The sequence below is a fragment of the Pelodiscus sinensis genome, chromosome 3 (genome assembly GCF_049634645.1).
Source record: "Pelodiscus sinensis isolate JC-2024 chromosome 3, ASM4963464v1, whole genome shotgun sequence".
NCBI classification, from domain to species: Eukaryota; Metazoa; Chordata; order Testudines; family Trionychidae; genus Pelodiscus; species Pelodiscus sinensis.
Window position 1 is genome coordinate 20713933 of NC_134713.1, and position 20955 is coordinate 20734887.

Here is a 20955-nt window from a genome sequence, read left to right on the forward strand (position 1 = left end):
TTAGCAAAAAGTACCTTCTTTCATGTAAAAGCTATTTGTAGTTATAAATCAACATGTTTTAATTCTTACCACCCTTGAAAAAGCATCTTTGCTTAGAAAAATAAATAAAAAGTATAAATGCAAAACAAGATTAAATTAATAATTTAAATTAAGGGTTCCAAGTTATTTAAACCATGATTAATTCCCCTGAGCTATCCAGCCCCCTCTAGCTGAATTTAAAAGAAGTTTATTTTACTTCTATAATTCCAGTTAAATGGACAGGATGAAAGGGGAGGATTCCATGACTGGCAAAGCAAATACCCAGCCCTATTCTGGAGGCACGCAGGCTGAGATTTGTATGGAATTTAAAAAGAGTATCGTGCAGGCATTAAGAATACAATTAATCTCATTTCCCTAACACTACCACCACCAACAGCTTGAATGAACTACCTGCAACAGTTGAATGTACATTACAGTCCCTCTTCTTACACATCTCTGGATTCCACTTGTCTAACCCAGAGATGAATTCTCAGTCACTGCTAACCCTGATATAATCAGAGCTACACACTGATTCTGCCTTTTAGGGATGAGAGTTTTATCCCTTATATTTTTAATTTTCCCAGTTGAAAATGTTTTGGGTGGGAAGTAACACCCTTACATAAACCATAGATCACCACAGTCATGGGCTAAACCAGACTGTTGGCCAGATCCTCTGTTGGTGTAACTCAGTTCAGCTCCATTGATTTTTAATGGCACTCTGATGATTTGCACCAGTTGAGGGTCTGACCTTATGTTTGGGTTTTTTTTTTTACTGTCAGTACTGACAATGACTTAATTTTCATTATGACAGAGAAGGTCCTACAGTTCAGAGCAGCAGCAATTTCCCCTAGTTGACATGAAGTTAAGCCATGCTTGTTCTTCTGTCTGAGTACATTTTTATCACTTGGATGCTTTTATTATTTCCTGGAAAGGTAGGAAAAAAGAAAAGAAAATATCCACAGCTCAGGAAATGCTGCAGCTTGCAGCTTAGTTGTGTTTTTAAATGCCTATTCTCTATATGTCTAAATTACATAGGGTACATCTACACTAGCTCCCTACTTCGAACTAGGAAGGCTAATGAGGGTGACCAAAATTGCTAATAAAGCGTGGGATTTAAATATCCCATGCTTGATTAGCATATTCCTGGCCGGTCGCCATTTTGGAAACTGACTAGCCCGAAGTAACTGCCCGTGTATACACGCGGCAGAGAAGCGGGATTCTGAGCTAAAACCCTTAGTTCGAATTAACTGTTAAACCTCATTCCACGAGGAGTAATTAGCAATTTCGGTCGCTCTCATTAGCCTCCCTAGTTCGAACTAGGGGGCTAATACAGACGTACCCATAGTGTTTTCAGCACCATTAACCTCTTGTTCACCTCCCCTCACTCTCCTCCACATGCACTTTGTTTAGGGCTGTAGAAGGCATTAATAGACAGCTACACAACTCAGTTCTACCTTATCACACTTTTTGTAAATGTTACCTTCCCATGCACATTGCACAAATAGAAACTGAGCATCAGATGCTAAAAACCTTAAATGCATAGGAATAATCCATACCCTTGAGTTATGTAAATTATAACTGTGTTGATATAGACAGTGTTATATTGGTGGGAGAGCTTGTCACAAACAACATAGCTATGGTTTCTCACAGAAGCAGGCTGTAAGCCAATGGGAGTGCTCTCTTCGATCAACTTAGAGTATTTCTATCACAAGCACTGCAGGCTGTACTACTGTAGATGTAGCCTAATTATCCCTAATTCCTATGACTGGTGCCACCAAACCCAAAAGGAAACCAACAAGATTTCTCACATCTAGAAGGGGAGATCAGGGATGAGATCAGGACCAGAAGTTATTTAGCCAAATAAATGGGTAGCTTCAATTCTACAAAAGCAGATGTGTAGCCCCAGAGCGGTTTGTTTCTGCATTTTACACAGCAGACACCTCAGTTCGTTCGTGTATTAGAAATGAGGAAACTGACATTCCTCAGTGAGAAAATAGCTTCTTCCATTTATGATATTGTAAAGCTCTTCAAATGACTTTTCAAATTAAAAATCTCATTGACATGTTAGCTTTCAGTAACTGATAAATGACTGTACAACCAAAGTAATGGCCCAATTGTACTAAAGCACTGGCCTTAGTAAAAAACAGGTTGTAAAATAGAAAAGATCAAAAAGGAAGGCCATTATCTCCGTTTTATACATGAGAAATTATGGTGCAAAGAGATTACATGGTTTATCCACTCCATTTATAGCATAACTACAATCTTGCATATATCTGCAAATAGGAACACTCTCAAAATAGACTAGTAACAGGAGTTACACTCATTCTGAGGACAGGGTTGCCAGGTGTTCAGAATGTTAAGTCAAAAAGGGACCTGGCAAAGCTCTAGTTGTCATCACCAAATGGGCCTATAAAAGTTCATTAAGGTATGTGGAGCTGGAGAATGAAGAAGGGGTACAGCAGGTTGATAATGAAGATGGAAGCGTAAGGAAGAAGAGAAGAGTGGCTAGTCCCATAGATAAAGGGGAAGACTTAATGGAGACAACACCAATAATGAGCATTAGGAGGATACAGGATGGGTTAAAAGGATTACAAGGGAAAATAGGAATGGCAAGGACTTGCAGCCAGAGGAAGCTAGAGATAGACTAGAGAATTTCACTGTCACTAGGAAAAGGCAGGTCTATGTGATTGGGGACTCCTTATTGAGAAGAATATATAGGCCTGTAACCAGAGCTGATCCAGAGAATAGAAGGGTGTGCTGTCTGCCAGGTGCTAAAATACGAGATGTGGAACTGAGGTTGAAGAGGATTATTAAGGGAGCAGGAAGGAATCCACTGATCATCCTTCATGTAGGAACAAATGATACGGCTAGATTCTCGCTGGAATGAATTAAGGGAGACTATGCTAGGCTGGGGAGGATGCTCAAGGAAATTGAGGCTCAGGTGATTTTTAGTGGGATTCTGCCTGTTCATAATCATGTCACATCTTAGTTGCCCTTCTCTAGGATGATCAATAGATGGCTTAGGCAGTGGTGCTATAAGGAGGGCTTTGGGATGTATGGTCACTGGGAGGCATTTATGGACAGAGGACTGTTCTCTAGGGATGGACTTCACCTAAGTAGGGAGGGAAATAGACTTCTAGGATGGAGGCTGGCTCAATTGATTAAGAGAGCTTTAAACTAGGAATTTGGGGGAGATGGTTGGGAGATGCCCAGGTAATCTCTACGCCAGATTTTAATACTGAGAGGGAGGAAAAAGTAAGAAAGGATATAGGTGGGGGTAGGAGAATGAACATGAGGAAGGGTGGGGTGGATACTAGTCTAATAGGTCATATTGGAAGTATAATGTCCGTGCCAAATTGGGTAAAGCATGTGAATGAGGCCAAACAGCAAAAATTAAGATATTTGTACACCAATGCAAGGAGCCTAGGTAACAAAAAGGAGGAACTAGAGCTATTGGTCCAGGAAGTAAAACCAGATATTATAGGAATAACAGAAACATGGTGGAATACTAGGCATGACTGGAGTACAGGTATTGAAGGGTATGTGCTGTTTAGGAAAGACAGAAATAAGGGTAAAGGTGGTGGAGTCGCATTGTATATCAAAGATGAGGTAGATTGTAAAGAAATAAAAAAAGTGATGGAATGGAGAAGACAGAGTCTGTTTGGGCAAAAATCACATTGGGAAAGAAAACTATCAGATCCTCCCCTGGGATAGTGCTTGGGGTGTGTTATAGACCACCAGGATCCAATTTGGATATGGATAGAGACCTCTTTAATGTTTTTAATGAAGTAAATACTCATGGAAACTGCGTAATCATGGGAGATTTCAACTTTCCAGATATAGACTGGAGAACAAGTGCTAGTAATAATAATAGGGCTCAGATTTTCCCAGATGTGATAGCTGATGAATTCCTTCATCAAGTAGTTGCTGAACCAACAAGGGGGGGATCCTATTTTAGATTTGGTTTTGGTGAGTAGCGAGGACCTCATAGATGAAATGGTTGTAGGGGACAACCTTGGCTTGAGTGATCATGAGCTAATTCAGTTCAAATTAAATGGAAGGATAAACAAAAATAAATCTGAGACTAGGGTTTTTGATTTCAAAAGGGCTAACTTTAATAAATTAAGGAAATTAATTAGGGAAGTTGATTGAACTAAAGAAATTATGGACCTTAAAGTGGAGGAGGCCTGGAATTATTTTAAGTTAAAGTTGCAGAAGCTGTCAGAAGTCGGTATCCCTAGAAAAGGGAAAAAATTTATAGGCAGGTGTGTTAGACCAAGCTGGATGAGCAAGCATCTCAGAGAGGTGATTAAGAAAAAGCAGAAAGCATACAAGGAGTGGAAAATGGGACGGATCAGTAAAGAAAACTACCTTATTGAGGTTAGAGCATGTAGGGACAAAGTGAGAAAGGCTAAAAGTCAGGTAGAGTTGGACCTTGCAAAAGGAATTAAAACCAATAGGAAAAAAACAAAAAAAGAAGAAGTAGGACCGCTAATTACTAAGGATGGAGTGGAGGTTAAGGATAATCTAGGAATGGCCCAATATTTGAACAAATACTTTGCTTCAGTCTTTAATGAGGCTAATGAAGAGCTTAGGGATAATGGTAACTTAACAAATGGGACTAAAGATATGGAGGTAGATATTACCATATCCGAGGTAAAAGCCAAACTTGAACAGCTTAATGGGAGTAAATCGCAGGGCCCAGATAATCTTCATCCAAGAATATTAAAGGAACTGGCACATGAACTTGCAAGTCCATTAGCACAAATTTTTAATAAATCTCTAAACTCAGGGGTTGTACCATTTGACTGGAGAATTGCTAATAGAGTTCCGATTTTTAAGAAAGGGAAAAAAAGCAACCTGGGTAACTATAGGCCTGTTAGTTTGACATCTGTAGTATGTAAGATCCTGGAAAAAATTTTGAAGGAGAAAGTAGTTAGAGACATTGAGGCTAATGGCAATTGGGACAAATTACAACATGGTTTTACAAAAGGTAGATCGTGCCAAACCAACCTGATCTCCTTTTTTGAGAAAGTAACAGATATTTTAGATAAAGGAAATGCAGTGGATCTAATCTACCTCGACTTTAGTAAGGCATTTGATACAGTACCACATGGGGAATTATTGGTTAAATTGGAAATGATAGGGAGTAATATGAAAGTTGAGAGGTGGATAAGCAACTGGTTAAAGGGGAGACAACAGCGGGTCATATTGAAAGGTGAACTGTCAGGTTGGAGGAAGGTTACTAGCGGAGTTCCTCAGGGAACAGTTTTGGGGCCAATTTTATTTAATCTTTTTATTGCTGATCTTGGCACCAAAAGTGGAAGTGTCCTAATAAAATTTGCAGATGACAAAGTTGGGAGCTATTGCCAATTCAGAAAAAGATCGGGATATCATACAGGAAGATCTTGTAAATTGGAGTGATAGCAATAGGATGAAATTTAATAGTGAGAAGTGTAAGGTTATGCATTTAGGGATTAATAACAAGAATTTTAGTTATAAGCTGGGGACACATCAGTTGGAAGTGACGGAGGAGGAGAAGGACCTCAGAGTCCTGGTTGATTATAGAATGACCATGAGCCACCATTGTGACATGGCCGTGAAAAAGGCAAATACAATCTTGGGATGTATTAGGCAAGGTATTTCCAGTAGGGATAAGGAGGTGCCATTATACAAGGCACTGGTGAGACCCCATTTGGAATACTGTGTGCAGTTCTGGTCTCCCATGTTTAAGAAGGATGAATTCAAACTGGAACAGGTACAAAGAAGGGCCACTAGGATGATCCGAGGAATGGAAAACCTGTCTTGTGAAGCAAAATGCAGGACAATGTAGCACTTTAAAGACTAACAAGATGGTTTATTAGATGATGAGCTTTCGTGGGCCAGACCCACTTCCTCAGATCAAATAGTGGAAGAAAGTAGTCACAACCATATATACCAAAGGATACAATTAAAAAAAATGAACAAATATGAAAAGGACAAATCACATTGCAGAACAGGAGGGGGATGCGGGGGGGGGGGGGGGAGGAAGGAAGGTAAGTGTCTGTGAATTGATATTAGAGGTAGGGAGAGTGGGATGTTTGTGAGTTAATGGTATTAGATGTGATAATTGGGGAAACTATCTTGATAATGGGTGAGATAGGACTCAACAAACATTTGAACTTTTTGGAAAGTGTCGAATTTTAACATGAATGACAGTTCAGAGGATTCCCTTTCAAGTGCAGATGTAAAAGGTCTTTGTAGCAGAATGCAGGTGGTTAAGTCATTGAGAGAGTGTCCTTTCTGGTTAAAATGGCAAGAAACTGTTTTCTCTTTGTCATCTTGTCTGATATCTGTTTTGTGGGCATTAATCCTTTGGCGAAGTGTCTGAGATGTTTGTCCAATGTACATAGCAGACTGACACTTTCGGCACATGATAGCATAGATTATATTTCTGGATGCGCAGGAATGTGTGTTCTTGATCTTATAACTCACTTGGTTAGGTCCAATAATGGTATCAGCAGAATGAATATGTGGACAAAGCTGGCAACGGGGTTTGTTGCAAGGGAAGGTACCAGGGTTGGTATTAGTGTGGGATGTCCTGTGGTGGTTGGTAAGAATCATCTTGAGGTTAGGTGGTTGTCTATAGGAGACTATGGGTCTGTCTCCCAGAGCCTCTTTGAGTATGGTATCCTGTTCCAATATAGGCTGTAGTTTATTGATAATGTGTTGGACAGGTTTAAATTGGGGGTTGTAGGTGATGACAAGTGGTATTCTATTGTTGGTTTTCTTGGGTCTGTCTTGAAGTAGATGGTTTCCCGTGCAGTATGGGGGGGACTACAGGATCTTCTCCCTACCCTCTGTATGACCTGCATTAAGGACAGTTCTACAGCTTTTGCAGTCTGGGACCTCACAGGTTTCAGAGTGCTTCCTGTAAGTTCCTTTATGTCCAAAGAAGAGCAAAGAAGAGTGGGAATATAGGTGGCTCCACTCTCTCCACACTTCAGCCAGCTGGGGGAGTAGACAGCATGCCTTAAAAGGGTGTTGCAGTTTCCACTGCCCCCATCACTGGGGAATTCCTGAAGCTCACAAAACCAGAATGCCTCTGGTGCTCCCTCTAGAGCAGCAGTTTTCAAACTGAGGTTCGACGAGACCCAACTTTAGTGGGGTAACCAGGACTGGCTTAGACTTACAGGAGTCTGTCAGAACTCCATTGTCCAAGGCCAAAGTCATGTCATAATTTTTGCTGTCAAAAAGGGGTCACAGTGCAATAAAGTTGGAGAACCCGCTCTAGGATAACATGGATCTGTAACACTTTCAAGGCAGGGTTATGCCTTACAAACACAATCTAGTGCTGCATGCTTTTTTTTAATGGTATACTTCTGTTTGCCAAAACAACAATGGTGGTACATTTTTTGTAAGCATTAATCAATCTGTCACTCAAAGACAAGAAAAGGATGCAAAAGATTAAATAGATTCATGGCTGGATTGGTGTCACTGTGCTTTATTACTGTATATTTTAAAACACAGCAAGTACCTATTCATTTCTAGTATTTTATCTTGTGGCCAATTAGACAGCAGCTATATACATCCTTGTATGTATGTGTACCTTCGCTCCAGAATGGAGAAGAGATCTTCACATTTCTAGTACTTTTCTGCTGAATTGAAAAAGCAGAACTAACAAAGGGGAAGATCCTGTTACCATGGAAGTCAAGAGCAATATCCCAGTGACTTCAATGGGAGAAGAATCAGATGCTAACTTTTAAAAAAAAAAAAAAAAGTATAAATAAGCCCAAGGACACGATTTTCAAAAATGGTGATTTCGGGAGTCACAGGGTTTTGGGTTCCCAATATGAAAAGTATTAAGGAGGCTTGATTTGCAAAAAAACACTGAGCACCCACACTATACAGTGAGCTTGGCATCCAAAAGCACTTAAGGGACCAGATTTCTAATATTATTAGGTACCTAAAAATACAGGTAGGCACCATGTAGGATTAATTTAAGGCACCTATCTGCACCTTCACTTTTAAAATCTTGACCTTCACCAGAAAGTTCACATCAGAATTGAAACTTGCCCCACAATTTGGATCTGGGTAAATAAAAGAGATTAAGCAATGTAGGACTTTCCATTAAGGGTACGTCTACACAGCGGCACTATTTCGAGATAATATCCGTTATCCCGAAATAGCATTCTGCGCTCTCTACACAAGAAGCCCATTATTTTGAAATACATTTGAAATAATGGGGCTTCTTATTCCAGCTTTCTGTTCACCTCGTTGCACGAGGATTAAGGAAGATGTCAGAATAGTGATTTATTTCAAAATTTCTCTGTGTAGATAGCTCCAAATTTCGAAATAAGCTACTGAGAAATAAGCTACGCAATTTGTGCAGCTCAAATTGCATAGCTTATTTCAAGGTACAAGCTACTGTGTAGATGTACTGTACGGGCATATTTATACTGCAATCTGAAGTGGAATTGCAGCATGGTTAGATCTATCTGCGCTATCTTGAACTGCACTAGCATGGCTAAAAGTAGCAGGGCAAATGCAGCAAGGCAGGCCTCCGCCAGATGAGCCAACAGCCAGCATGAGCCCCTGCGCAAGGTGGGGGGAGGGGCTAGCTTTATGCTCCCAGAAAGAATGGGGCTTTGGGTAGAAGGCACGAGGATGGGAGCAGCCAGCCCTCTGCTCCCCCTCTTCCCACCCCACCTCCAGCCCTTAGACCCGTATGGACCGTGTGTTGCAGCACTGTAGTGGCGATGAAAAGGGCCCAAGTCTCTGGCTGCCACCATCCCACAGGAGTAGTGGCTGGGAGCCCCAGGTCCCTTGAATTGTTGGGCCCCAGGGCAACTGCTCCCTTCCTCCCCAGGTCAGCAGGCCTGGCCTCAGCACAGGCTTTACAAGCACGGTAGGGGCTCTAGGTACATCCTCATGTTGCTCGACCCCATACTGCTGCATCTACACTTCCAGTCTTACTTCCTGCCTACTCCAGACAACACTGTGTCCAGTGAGTGGGGCTGGTATCGTCATTTGGGTAGCACACAGAAAGGAGAACCACTACGTTTGCTCCCCCATCTCCATTAAAACCTCCCAGGTATTTCTGAAATGCCTCTTCCTAAGATACTTATGGTCCCTGACACCTCTGAACAATGGAGTGGGCACGGTCACAGGGACAGGGCATGGTGGGACAGCTGCTAGTAGTCTGTTAGGGCCAACACAGGTCGCACACAGCCCCATGCCATTTGGCAAGGTGGTTTTACAGTGTTGCTGTAACTATGCACTTACATCAGCCAGAGGCCAATTTGAGTATAGACATAAGTTGGCACAAGACAACTTAGGTCAACATAACTTCTCAGTAAAGACCTGGCTTTAACCATGCTATCAGATGTGTCTGCCTCAGCTGAAATTGCACCTCACATTGCAATGCAGATTTACCAGCAGGCACATATGATGATGGTGAAATTTACCTTTGTGCTTAAGGCTACCAGAAAACCAGTGCACCAGTTACACCTATTTTAAACCCTCCTATGTCCCTCCAGGAAGGGAACAAAAATGCATGTATCTGATGTGACCAATCACAATCACCAACACAGCTCAGTTTTAATATATTAAATATTGATTGTTCATAGTAATATGTCTGCACGTGATGCAATATATATAAAAAAAACAAATGTGACTAGTAAGCACATTTGAAGAAACTGCTTTTTGTTTGCGGACATCCTGTAAGTGGAAGAGGAGGGTGAATCCATCAGCTAAATGATCTGCTCAGCTATAAACTATGTTATGAGTTATTCCACTCCCACTGGCAGCAATGCTGGGCACCAGGGTGAAACTTAATGGATCTTCCCTTGGCCAGCACCACAAGACCTCCCACCCCTACACATACCTGAAGAAACCCCCAAGCACACACTCACCCGGAGGAGTCCTGGGCTGGCCCACCCTGGTCCCCCACTTGCTGAGTAACCCCATCCTGGAACTTGCATGGCACATATCAAACGCATCTTTCAATCAAAAGATGCTTTTCAGCAGAGCTACAGCACCAGTGACCAAGGGCTCCCAGGCCTTTATAAATTTCCAGGTCCCTATGAAATTGCCTTCCCACCCCCATTGACGGGCCTGAATCCCATTGGCAATGACATTCTTTATCTAGCATATTGCATTGCTGTGATGAGCAAACAAAACAACCACTGCACAATATTTCTCCTGAAATGGATTAAATCCAGCCTCCTTTTAGTAAATAAGTTTTGGGATCAAATCTATATTTCATTTTCAGTTCCATTCTGTCCTCTTCAGGATATGCTTTGCCTGAATAAAGTCAGCAGGAGGTTTTACAAATATAAGGACTGCGGAATCTATTCAAATTATTTAAATAAATATCAACTCCTGCAGATTGCATATTAGCATCTATCGACTAGTTTTTGTTTTGTGTTGGTTGGCAATTATAGAATATATGGCTAAATGTGGGTGAAGGGCATGTTGTCTCACCAGAATGCTACCACCTCTAGAGACAGTATCACAGGACGTACATTGTGATTATAATCCATTACTTTAATTGCTTTCTCTTGAACTTTATACACCCATGACTGTGATGCAATACTACCTATCTGAATGTCACTTATGCAATGATAAAAAATGCAATGTTAACAGTCTAACATGAAAAGACACCCTCGACAGAATATGCAGTATGCTAATTAATGAGACACACCTGATGCAATTTCTGATGGCTCCATCATTTGTATTCTGTTTAGAATACATACAGCAACTCCAAGTTCAGTGTTCAGATAGAAGACCACTATAACCCTGTACCGAATGGAATAGACAGGTTAAAATAATCACCTTTGCTTTAAAGCCTACCCATGATCCTTGCCAATTTACCAATAACTACAATGCTGTCTGAACAACACCTTTCATGTCAAGAGTTTACTTGAGCTACTTTGCACCAATTACTGCACTTCACAGAGTGATTCAGGAAGATGGGAAGAACCCAAGTGCATTGTTAAGTCCAGGTCAACATCAGCACAGTTCGATAAGAAAGGAAAAATGTCTCTCCACAGACTAACTTTATGACAACAATCTTATTTCTTGGATAGTTTTAATGATACTAAGCTTCTACCAGAAGCACATTTTAAAAATAGGATGTACTATTCGATGAGAGTATTGTAAATTTTAGTTGAAAGAACTTGGTAAGGAGGAAACTTTCTACAGTAAGTTGGAATGCGATATCTGTACTGAATTTCAATGTAGGCTCAAACCTAAAGCACCTATTCAATAAATTCTGACTCACATGAGCAGTCCAATTGATATGAATGACTAGGACCTTTCCAAATTCACGACCATGAAAAACAGGCCATGGACCATAAAATTTGGTCTTGTGTGCTTTTACCCCATACTATACAGATTTCCGGGGGAGACCTGACAAATTTTGTTGTGAACAATCCTAGGAAGGCTTATATAATATTTTTTTAAATATCTCTATGTATCACATCGCAAAGAAAGCCAAATATTTAGCACTCAGAAAAGCTTTGAAATATTAATATTCACACTCCCCCGAGGTACAATGGATTTCTAGGAGTTAGTATTTGGAGTAACAGATGGAAGACTTTTCTGAAAAGGTGAGACTGCACAAATTATTTTTCACCCTACCAGTACTCAGGCCTAAAAAGGGAAGGAGTATCATCTGGGGGTGACATTTACCCTTATGCATTGGCCTCTGTAACATTTAAGACCCACTTGAGCTCTCAAAATAGAGTGTAAATGGGACCTAGGCCTAGAGTCACCCTATGCACATGATGAATTGCACACCAGATGAGCTGTTAAGTATTTTCCATCCTTAAAGTCTATGATCTCTCATTACTTAGTTTAAAAAGATAACCACAAAATTTTGCATTGTGCCCAAACGAATGTGTGAAATAAATTTTACAATCCATGCATGCCAGAATATTCCTGATATTTAGTGCAAAATTTTCCCTTTTGTATTTTCATCCCATTACTCCTAGTTATAACACTGATGCTGCTAACTGTTCCTTTCTCTCCTTGAAATTTACATCTTTCATATTTGTAATCCATTCCTCCACCCAGCCTTTGAGACAACTACCTACGTGTGTACACATAATTTATTTCCCATTTTAAATCCTAAATTTCCCCTGTCCTCTAGTCATTCCTTTTCTTCTTCTCTGAGGATGTGTCTACCCTGCAGAGGTTTTTTTGGAAAAATGGCTATTTTTCTGAAAAAGCTTCACTTTTGTCCACACTGGAATCTCATTCTTTCAGGGGGACAAAAATATCAAAAAGACAGAGGGGTTTTTCCGACATTAGTAAACCTCTTTCTACAATGAAGAAGCCTTTTTCCGAAAGAGCTCTTTCAGAAAAAGGTGTGTGGGGATGGGAAAGAGGGAGTTCTTTTGAAAGAAGAGGAAAGAGAAAAAAGCACAGGTGCCCTGATGGCCACTCTGTCCATAGTAATCACAGCTTAAATGCAAAATAGTGCCCATTCAGTGTGGATGCTATCTTTTGAAAAAGCTGATCCCTTTTTTGATGCACTTAGGCAGTGTGGAAGCACTCTTTCAGAAGAAGTTTTTCCAGAAGATCTCTTCCGAAAGAAGCCTGCAGTCTAGATATAGCCTGACGGTGCACCTGCACAGCACCCTTAAATTAAAATAGTTTATTTCGTAATTTGGCACTGTTTACACAGCACCAAATTTTGAAATAACTCGCAATTCCAAAATTGCCCAGGATATCAGAATAAGCTGCCCATTATTTCAAAATCTATTTCAAAATAACAGTCTGCTTCAATAGACGTGGAATAGTTATTTTGGGATATTTCCTGTATCCTGAAATAGCTCTGCAGTGTAGATGTGTGTCTACACTACCAGGTTATTTCGAAATAAGTTATTTTGAAATAATAATTCATGAAAAAAACTATTATGAAATGAGCTTATTCCTCTTTCAAGCAGAAGTTATTATTTCAAAATAACAAGGCCATTATTTCAAAATAACAGGCTTGGTAGTGGTGTGGATGCTTGCTTTGTTTTTTCAAAATAACTCCCCAGTGGTGACATGCCCTTAGTGACTAACAGATTCATTAGGACCAGGGGCGGATATAGGGCAGGGTGAGCGGGGCGGCCGTCCCAGGCCCCATGCTTCAAAAGCCCCACGTATGCACCATGGCGCCACCACGCATGCGCCATGTCAAAGGGGGGGGGGGCCCGCGAAATTGTGCTGCCCTGGGCCCCGCAAGATTGTCATCTGCCCCTGATTAGGACATAAGGTTTCCTGGATAAAACCCACTTCATCAGATGAATAGGAGTGGAAGTGAAGTCTCCAAATATACAACCCAAACTTGTGTTTTCAACACCATGTCACAAAAACTTGCTTTGTCAAGTTACAAATCTGTTCTGACATACTGAACGTAGCTAAACCTTGTCTACACTTGCATTGACACAGTTGCTTTCACTGGAAAGTGGGTACTACATTCCAAACATAGATGCAGCCACAGAAAGCACGTTATTAAACAGTGTTCTGGAATCTGAACTGGCTGCAAATAAGTTTCCAAGTGAAATTCAAGGGATTGATAGTTTTTAATCCTGTAAAGCTTGAGATGTCATGGGACTTGGTTGATTGAGAGCTTACTTCTCTTGTCATGCAAATATTGCCACAGCTGTTTGTGCTTCATTCATTAAAATCCTCTAGAATCATGCTTGGGTGTGCATATGTAGAAAGAGAACATTTAAAGAGTACCATGAAAATGAGATTGTATCACTGAGGAGGCATAGTACAAATCAGACTTCTTCAAATTGCGCAGAGTACCCTCCTTTGCTATATAGCTAATTGTACTTTGCAGTTTGAGCACCTGAAGTTATATGGGATTTTGGGATATTTTGAAAGATGTTTACTGCTGGAAGTAATAACACTGTTGTGGTTTTTTAGCCAAGTCCTAAATCTCCAAGATGTTTATAGAGGTTCTTGCACAGCAAAAATACAGATAGATACTGTAAACTGTTTCTATGAAACTAAGCAAAAATGTGATGCTTTAAGGATTTTTTGAGTAACTACAGGGGAAGTACTAGAGACAGGACTGAACCAGACTTTCATATTCAAATGACTCCAAATTTGGAAGCCTGTTTAGATCCACAAAAGTCAATTTTTCACTTCTAGGGTTCAGAAGATAAGTGAAACCCATCCCTATTGAGCTTTTTGGATCTGAGAGCTCAATGGGTCACCTATTCACCATTACTATTTTTGAGACCACTGTCCTCCAATATCTACCCCAGCTTTCGAGGAAGGCATTTAGTTCTTTGGTCTCCTCACGAAGCAGAAATAGGTTTCCTTGAATATTCCTGCTGCGCATTTAAACATTACTGTTCCCACAAACATTCAGCCAGAAAAAGCCTTTGCAAGAATATCTGTGGATCATAAACAGTAAAAGAATATGAACACAGATGAAACAACTGAATGTTTTATTCAGATGAATATTCAGACATTTTTATGCATGATCCCAACTTTAATCATAACTAATAAAGAAAAGGAATTGACTGCAAATAAGTACTTTATTAAATACTATTACTAAACATTGGTGCAATACATCTCACCAACTCCTTTAGCATTATCATGTATCATCTTTGTGAGCAGAATTAAGTAGCTATTAATACATTTTAAAATGCAGGACGATGCAGCACAATGGCACAACAAATTGTAATGGTACTTTTTTTTTAATCTATTCTAGGGAAAGGTTCTATATGAATGGGTACTATTCTGGTAATGGCAACAGGTATAAAATACACATATAGGGTATGAATACACAACAGCATTATTCTGAAGCAACATAGTGAGCATCTACGCTACAAGCCTTTATCTTGACATAATGTCGAGCTGGAGGATTTCTTACTCTGACTCATGGTAATCCTCATTTCATGAGGAGTAAGGAAAGTCGATGCAGGAATGTTCTTCCTTCGACTCCCGGCTGCCTAGACAGCTCAAAGACAAATTACGCTATTTCAATGTAAGCTACACAATTGACGTAGCTGAAGTTGCATAGCTTAACTTGAATTTATCCCTGCTGTGTAGACGTACCCGTGCAGAAATACCAAATCCCAAACTTACAGTGCTGCTCCAACTACCAAACCACCAATGCTGTTCCCTTTGAAGTCAATGTGAAGTTTGTCATTGACTTCAACTGGAAAAAGACTAAAGCCTTAAAGGAACACAGAAGTGAAACTTATACTGATTCAAATGCAAGTTCAAAGGAGTTGGTACTACAACTCCATTGGTTTTGGTTTTACATTTTCCTAATTTTTTTAAAGACACAAAACAATCAGAGAAAAAACAAACAAACAATGAAGTCACCATCCTGTGACTCTAAGGCCTTGTCTGCACTGACCTGTAGCTCCGACTACAAGGAGATGAAGAACAATATGCACCAAAGTGCTGCACGGTAACTCCCCTATGTGAATGCCAAGGCCCCGAGTAAAAGGTTCCCAGTCAGCACTATCAATAGTCTTCTTCAGATTACATGGCAGGGGAGTTATAGTTCAGCACTTGTGTGCTCTGCTAAAAGGGTGTCTTAAGAAGGATGGAGAAAACTTGTTCATCTTGCCCTCTGGGGATAGAACAAGAAGCAATGGGCTTAAACTGCAGCAAGGGAGGTTTAGGTTGGACATAAGGAAAAAGTTCCTAACTGTCAGGGTAGTTAAACACTGGAATAAATTGCCCAGGGAGGTTGTGGAATCTCCATCTCTGGAGATATGTAAGAGTAGGTTAGATAAATGTCTATCAGGGATGGTCTAGACAGTATTTGGTCCTGCCATGAGGGCAGGGGACTGGACTCTATGATCTCTCGAGGTCCCTTCCAGTCCTAGTATTCTATGATGCTATGATTCTATGATTAGCACTTCCATAGTCCAAAGTAGAGAGCAGCGTAGACAATCTTGTGAAAACCTGACCCCGCTAAGCTAATGGGAGTTTTGTCATTGACTTCAGCAGGGCCAGATTTTACCTGTGCCTGTGCTTAACTTCAAGCACTAATAGTGTGACTTCATTATGACTACCATGTGCTTAAAGCCAAGCATGTGCATTAGGTTTTGCCACACTACTTCTGTCTAGTCCAGTGGTTTTCAAAACATGGTTTAGCAACCCGATGACCCCCATTTTACTTTTCGGGGGGACACCCCCTGCCCTGCCACTTCCCTTCTCCAAGGCCCCACTCCTCATTTGCTCCATCCCCTCTACCTCTGTCACTCACTTTCTCCCACCCTCGCTCACTTTCACCCGGCTAGGGCAAAGAGGGGGAATGAGAGCTCCAGCTGGGGGTGCAGACCTTGGGATGGGGAGGGAGATGAGGGGTTTGGGGTGTTGCAGGGGACTCAGGGTGCTTACCATGGCTCCCAGGAAGCAGCTTATACCCCCTACATGTTTGGACAGCCAGAAGTTCTGTGTGTTGCCCTTGTGCTGGCAGGCTCCACCCTCGCAGGTCCCGCTTATCATGGTCCCTGGCCAATAGGAACTGCAGAGCCAGCACTCAGGCAGAGACAGCACATGGAGCCTCCCTGATCACCCACATGCCTAGGACCCGCAGGCATGTGATGGCCATTTCTGGGAGCCATGCGGAACTAGGGCAAGTAAGCCTGCCTTAGCCCTCAGCCCCAACAGACACTGGGAATGGGAGAAGGAAAGGAGTTGATCAACGAGGCTCACAGACCCCTTGAATTCCCTCACAGACTCCTGAGAATCTGCAGGCTCCAGTTTAAGAAATGCTGGTCCTGCACATAGAGCCCCATTGGCTTGAAGGGGACTTCACACAGTGAGAGGCATCCATGCTAGTGCAAGCCACATACCTCGTGTGTGTGGAGAAATGTCTTGACTAGTGGCACTGAGACCACTTACAGAAAGAATAACGAGGCAACTCTACAGCCTTAGCTGACTGCGAGCTGGCTTTTAGCTCATGTAGTACAGGCTCATGCACTAAGCTCCAGAGGTCCTAGGTGCAGTTTTGCCTACTGGTGTTACATTAGCAGACCCTGATGCAGCACCAGAAAGCCTGACTATAGAAGGGACACAGCGCTATCAAATGCAGAAAGGAGCAAAAAATAGATATAAAGGAAAATATTCTCTAAATTCTTTCAGTTATTGCAACCTTTTGGGTTACAGGGAGCACACTTTGGTCCCACAGTGGACCATCTCCAATGTGTAAAGTTAAACACACACAAGTGTAAAGGTTCAGGGCTTAAGTCCAGTTTAACTTCAGAGAGATGTTTCCTATGCTTCAAAACGGGGAACACTCTAGAACCAGAATTGTAGGAAACATTTTTAAGACCAATGTGCTTTTGTTGTTGTTTTTGGTGTGTGTTTTTTAAGCTGGGTAGTTTCCATTTATAATTAGCTGTTTAAAAACAAATAAAAAAATAGCACTAAATGCCAGTTGAAACAAAATACTATCTAGCTACAAAAATTAAAGTGCTTTTCTTTTTCCCCCACTTTTCTTTTCCCCCCCACTAGGACATGCTGCGGTGTTGGGGGAGGACAAGCAAAGGGGAAGAAGGAGAGGCCAACTGAAAGTAGTCTTTTGGTTGGTTTTTGTTTCTTTTGTTTTTGATACATTCAAATCAGAACATGGCCAAATATATTTAAATAAAAATGCTGACAGGCTGAGAGTGCTTTGCCAAGTTTCAGCGTGGAGTGAATTAAAACATCCAAGATCTAACAGTCCATTACAATATTCACCATGCAAAGGGCTAGATTGTCCTTAACTCACACATGAGGGACAGGGTCCAGAAAGCTTCCTCTGGCTTACACAAGCTGTTTGAGAGCCTGCCACAAATGCAGTCCTTGCACTTGTGGGAGCCTATAATTGTTCCCTTAGGTTCTGATCCAGCAAAGTGCTTAGGACTAGACAAGCAGCTCTCAAAACTTTTCACTGGCATAATCCCATTTTAATGAATTATTTCCTCCCAGGCAGAATAGAGTACCTATTTTCAAGAGCAAATTGGCATCCTCTGCACAACATGACCTCCCTATACCCAAGTTACCTGCAAGGTCGTGTCCCACAAAGGATGCCACTTTGCTCTACAAAATGGTGTCCTCCGTGCATCATGACCTTGTACACACTGGACATGTGAGGTCACACTGCAGAGCAAAATGGCATCTTCTGCACACTGGCGAGTGCCACAATCCATCTGCTGAGGGCTGCAACACACTGTTTGAGAACCACTAGGCTAGATTCAGCTCTCATTGAAGAAGCCAACAGGGGCTCAATCCAACTTCACCTGAAATCAATAGAAGAATTCACTGGGAGCTGGATCAGGGCCTTGGAGTCTTTCCATTGATTTTCATGGGAGCTGGATGAAGCACATGCTTAACTCTAAGCTCCTCTGCAGTCCCTTTACAGACAATGAAAGCATTCCATGCTTAAAGTAAAATACATACTTTAATGCCCTGTTGGATCTGAGCCTGACAGTAAAGAGGCAGGACCTTGATTCTAACCCCAACCACTTAAGAGCAACCCTAAGAGGGGCTGGCTCTATGATATGACAGAGGTAAGTGCTCTGCATAGTAATGAGTGTTTGCAGAATAGGGCAGTTTAATTTTTTTTTCATTTGTTAGCTTCGTGGACTAAAGTCAGACTTGCAGCCTTTTCCCCTTTGAGCTGTTGAATACCCCAATCTGAAAAAGTTAATTACTTGGAGCTGCACCTCTGTATAAATCAAACAGCATTTTTATTAATATGTAGGACAAAATATTTGCTCCTAACCTGAATAGCAGATATTAAGAGGAAATTACAACCCCCTGAAAATAATGGTTTACAGTGGAAATACTGGCATACCTTTAATTATGCCTTTCAAATGGTACTGCTGTAAAATATCATATGGGCCCCCCTCAACCCTATATTCTTGTGCATCCTCAGCTCTCACTTGAATGAGTGAGTGCCCAGATTGGGTTATGCAACATTTTTCATTGCAGATATTAGATTAGCTTTACCATTCATAAAAATGCAAATTACAGAGCATTTTAGCTGGAGATAATTTTATAAAGCCGCATTTTTTATGCATAAGATTATTCATAAAAAATCCTGCAGTTACTATACAATGACGAAACCCTTATCCACTGCAAGCCACTATGTTAGAACTAAAACTCTGAAGCATTACTTACATAGATATCGTAACCATTAGATTTTCCCTTTTCACAGTCAATCCCTAATTTGTGGTCCTACCTGATTGTCATTAAAGTTGTAATAAATAGCATTTAACAAAATTAAAAAGCAGTGTCAAAATCATTAGTTAGTTCAGTAGTATTTCTAGTTATTTTAACAGAAAAGTTATGCTTTAAAAGATACAATAGCATATTTTAAAAGAAAAATATTACTTTAAAAAAAAGAAAAATATCCCATGTTTTCTTAAATACCTGTGTTCTCATTGATAATTATATATTACATTAATTGAATGCATTTTATTCCAAACCTCATTCCAAATTATGGGCCAATCTTGCTCCCATTGAAATCAATGGCAGAAGTCCCGTTGCTTTGTCCAACATGCTCTTCTTGGATATCATTACATTTCTGAGCTGAAATCTGAAGGGTAGTAAATGCCACTAGAGGCAGCTCTAGCTCTCATTTCTCTGAGGGGGATAGTATAGAAACATGAAGCAGAGAATTAATATTTTATATACTGTTCTCAATACCTGCACCACTTTGGATGCAAACTGTGGATTTCTGCTTCACCAGCAACTAAGGAACTATCAGGCTATTAACCCAAGAACTAGAATGCTGCTGAAAAGATCCCCAGACTGTTTGCTGACAGCATTCTCTGCAGCAGCATTTGAAGGGACTGAGTTGCTGCAATTCTTCTCAAGCTCTGAAGAGACTAGGAGACACATATCACCAGTCCATAAGCACTAAGAAATCAGCTCTGAGAAGAGATTAGGAATGTGTTTCAGTATGCATGGTTAGGTACAGAAGTTTAGAATGTTATGTCGGAACCTTGTACTTGAATAAATGTAACAGAAATAAAGTGGAAAAAGTCAATGTAAGGAACACCAGTACATGTTAGATATAACAGCTTTCATTTTAAAAAGTTACTCACCGTATTCCAAATATCGTTTAAAATTTATTTCCTATAATTTATGTTTTCTGTGTGCATTAAATGTTTGTCTTATTAAGGGCCAGGTCAACACATTAAGATAATTACATTGCTCAGGGAAGTGATTGTTCACAGCCCTGAGTGACATAGTTATTCCAACCTAACCCCCAGAGCAGACAGCGTTACTGTCTCTCACGGAGGTGGCTTTATACCGACGGACAAGATCTCTCCCATCTGCATAGAGCATCTTCCCCACACGTGCTGTACAAATACAGTTGCGCCACTGCAGCACCATATTTTGCAGACAAGACCTAAGATACTGTATGATACTCTCTTTGAGCTTGACACCATTAACACCTACTTATCAGGCTTGTATATACACAATAGCCTCAATATTTAACTCTCTTTAATGCTTTCTGAAAAGACAGGACTCTGGCCTGTGTTTTAGCAGAGTCCCACTGAATTACAGGGAAAAGGGGAGTTTAATATATAATAGGGTCTTAGCATCTCCCCTTCCCTGTTACACAAGTATTAAAGTACATGGTAGCTCATGGGAACTCCTCTCATAATATCAGAGGGGATCTAAGTAAGAAGTGCTGGTTGGTTGCTCCCTCCGTAGCTTCTACTGGCCACGGTTCTCCATTACCGATCAATGGGAGCCGCAGGACTGGTGCCCACAGGCAAGGCCAGCATGAGACGACCTCCTGCTCTGACCTTCTCGGGGGCTGCAGGGACATGCCAGACTCATCCAGGAGCATCCCCTTGATGCTCCTGCTTAACTGGCTGGGGTGGAGAGAGCTTCCCTTCCTGCATTAATCTACTTATGAGTTTGGGAGGACTGAAGTAGAAGGGTGTCATCACAATGGGCTGAAAATGGAGATGCCACTTTCCC

At 41.1% G+C, this 20955-nt stretch overlaps 1 protein-coding gene across 2 annotated transcripts in view; it reads right to left on the reverse strand.

The window, feature by feature from the left end:
- The window catches only part of KCNS3 (potassium voltage-gated channel modifier subfamily S member 3), a 33726-nt gene that overhangs the window by 3885 nt on the left and 8886 nt on the right, over nucleotides 1-20955 (reverse strand). Inside the window, exon 2 of one of the 2 annotated variants that reach the window (XM_075923448.1) lies at nucleotides 10703-10797. The exons of the other annotated variant lie outside the window; for it this stretch is intronic. The gene's annotated coding sequence lies outside the window, so the exon portion shown is untranslated. The remainder of the gene's footprint in view (nucleotides 1-10702; nucleotides 10798-20955) is intronic. 2 annotated transcript variants of the gene reach the window in all.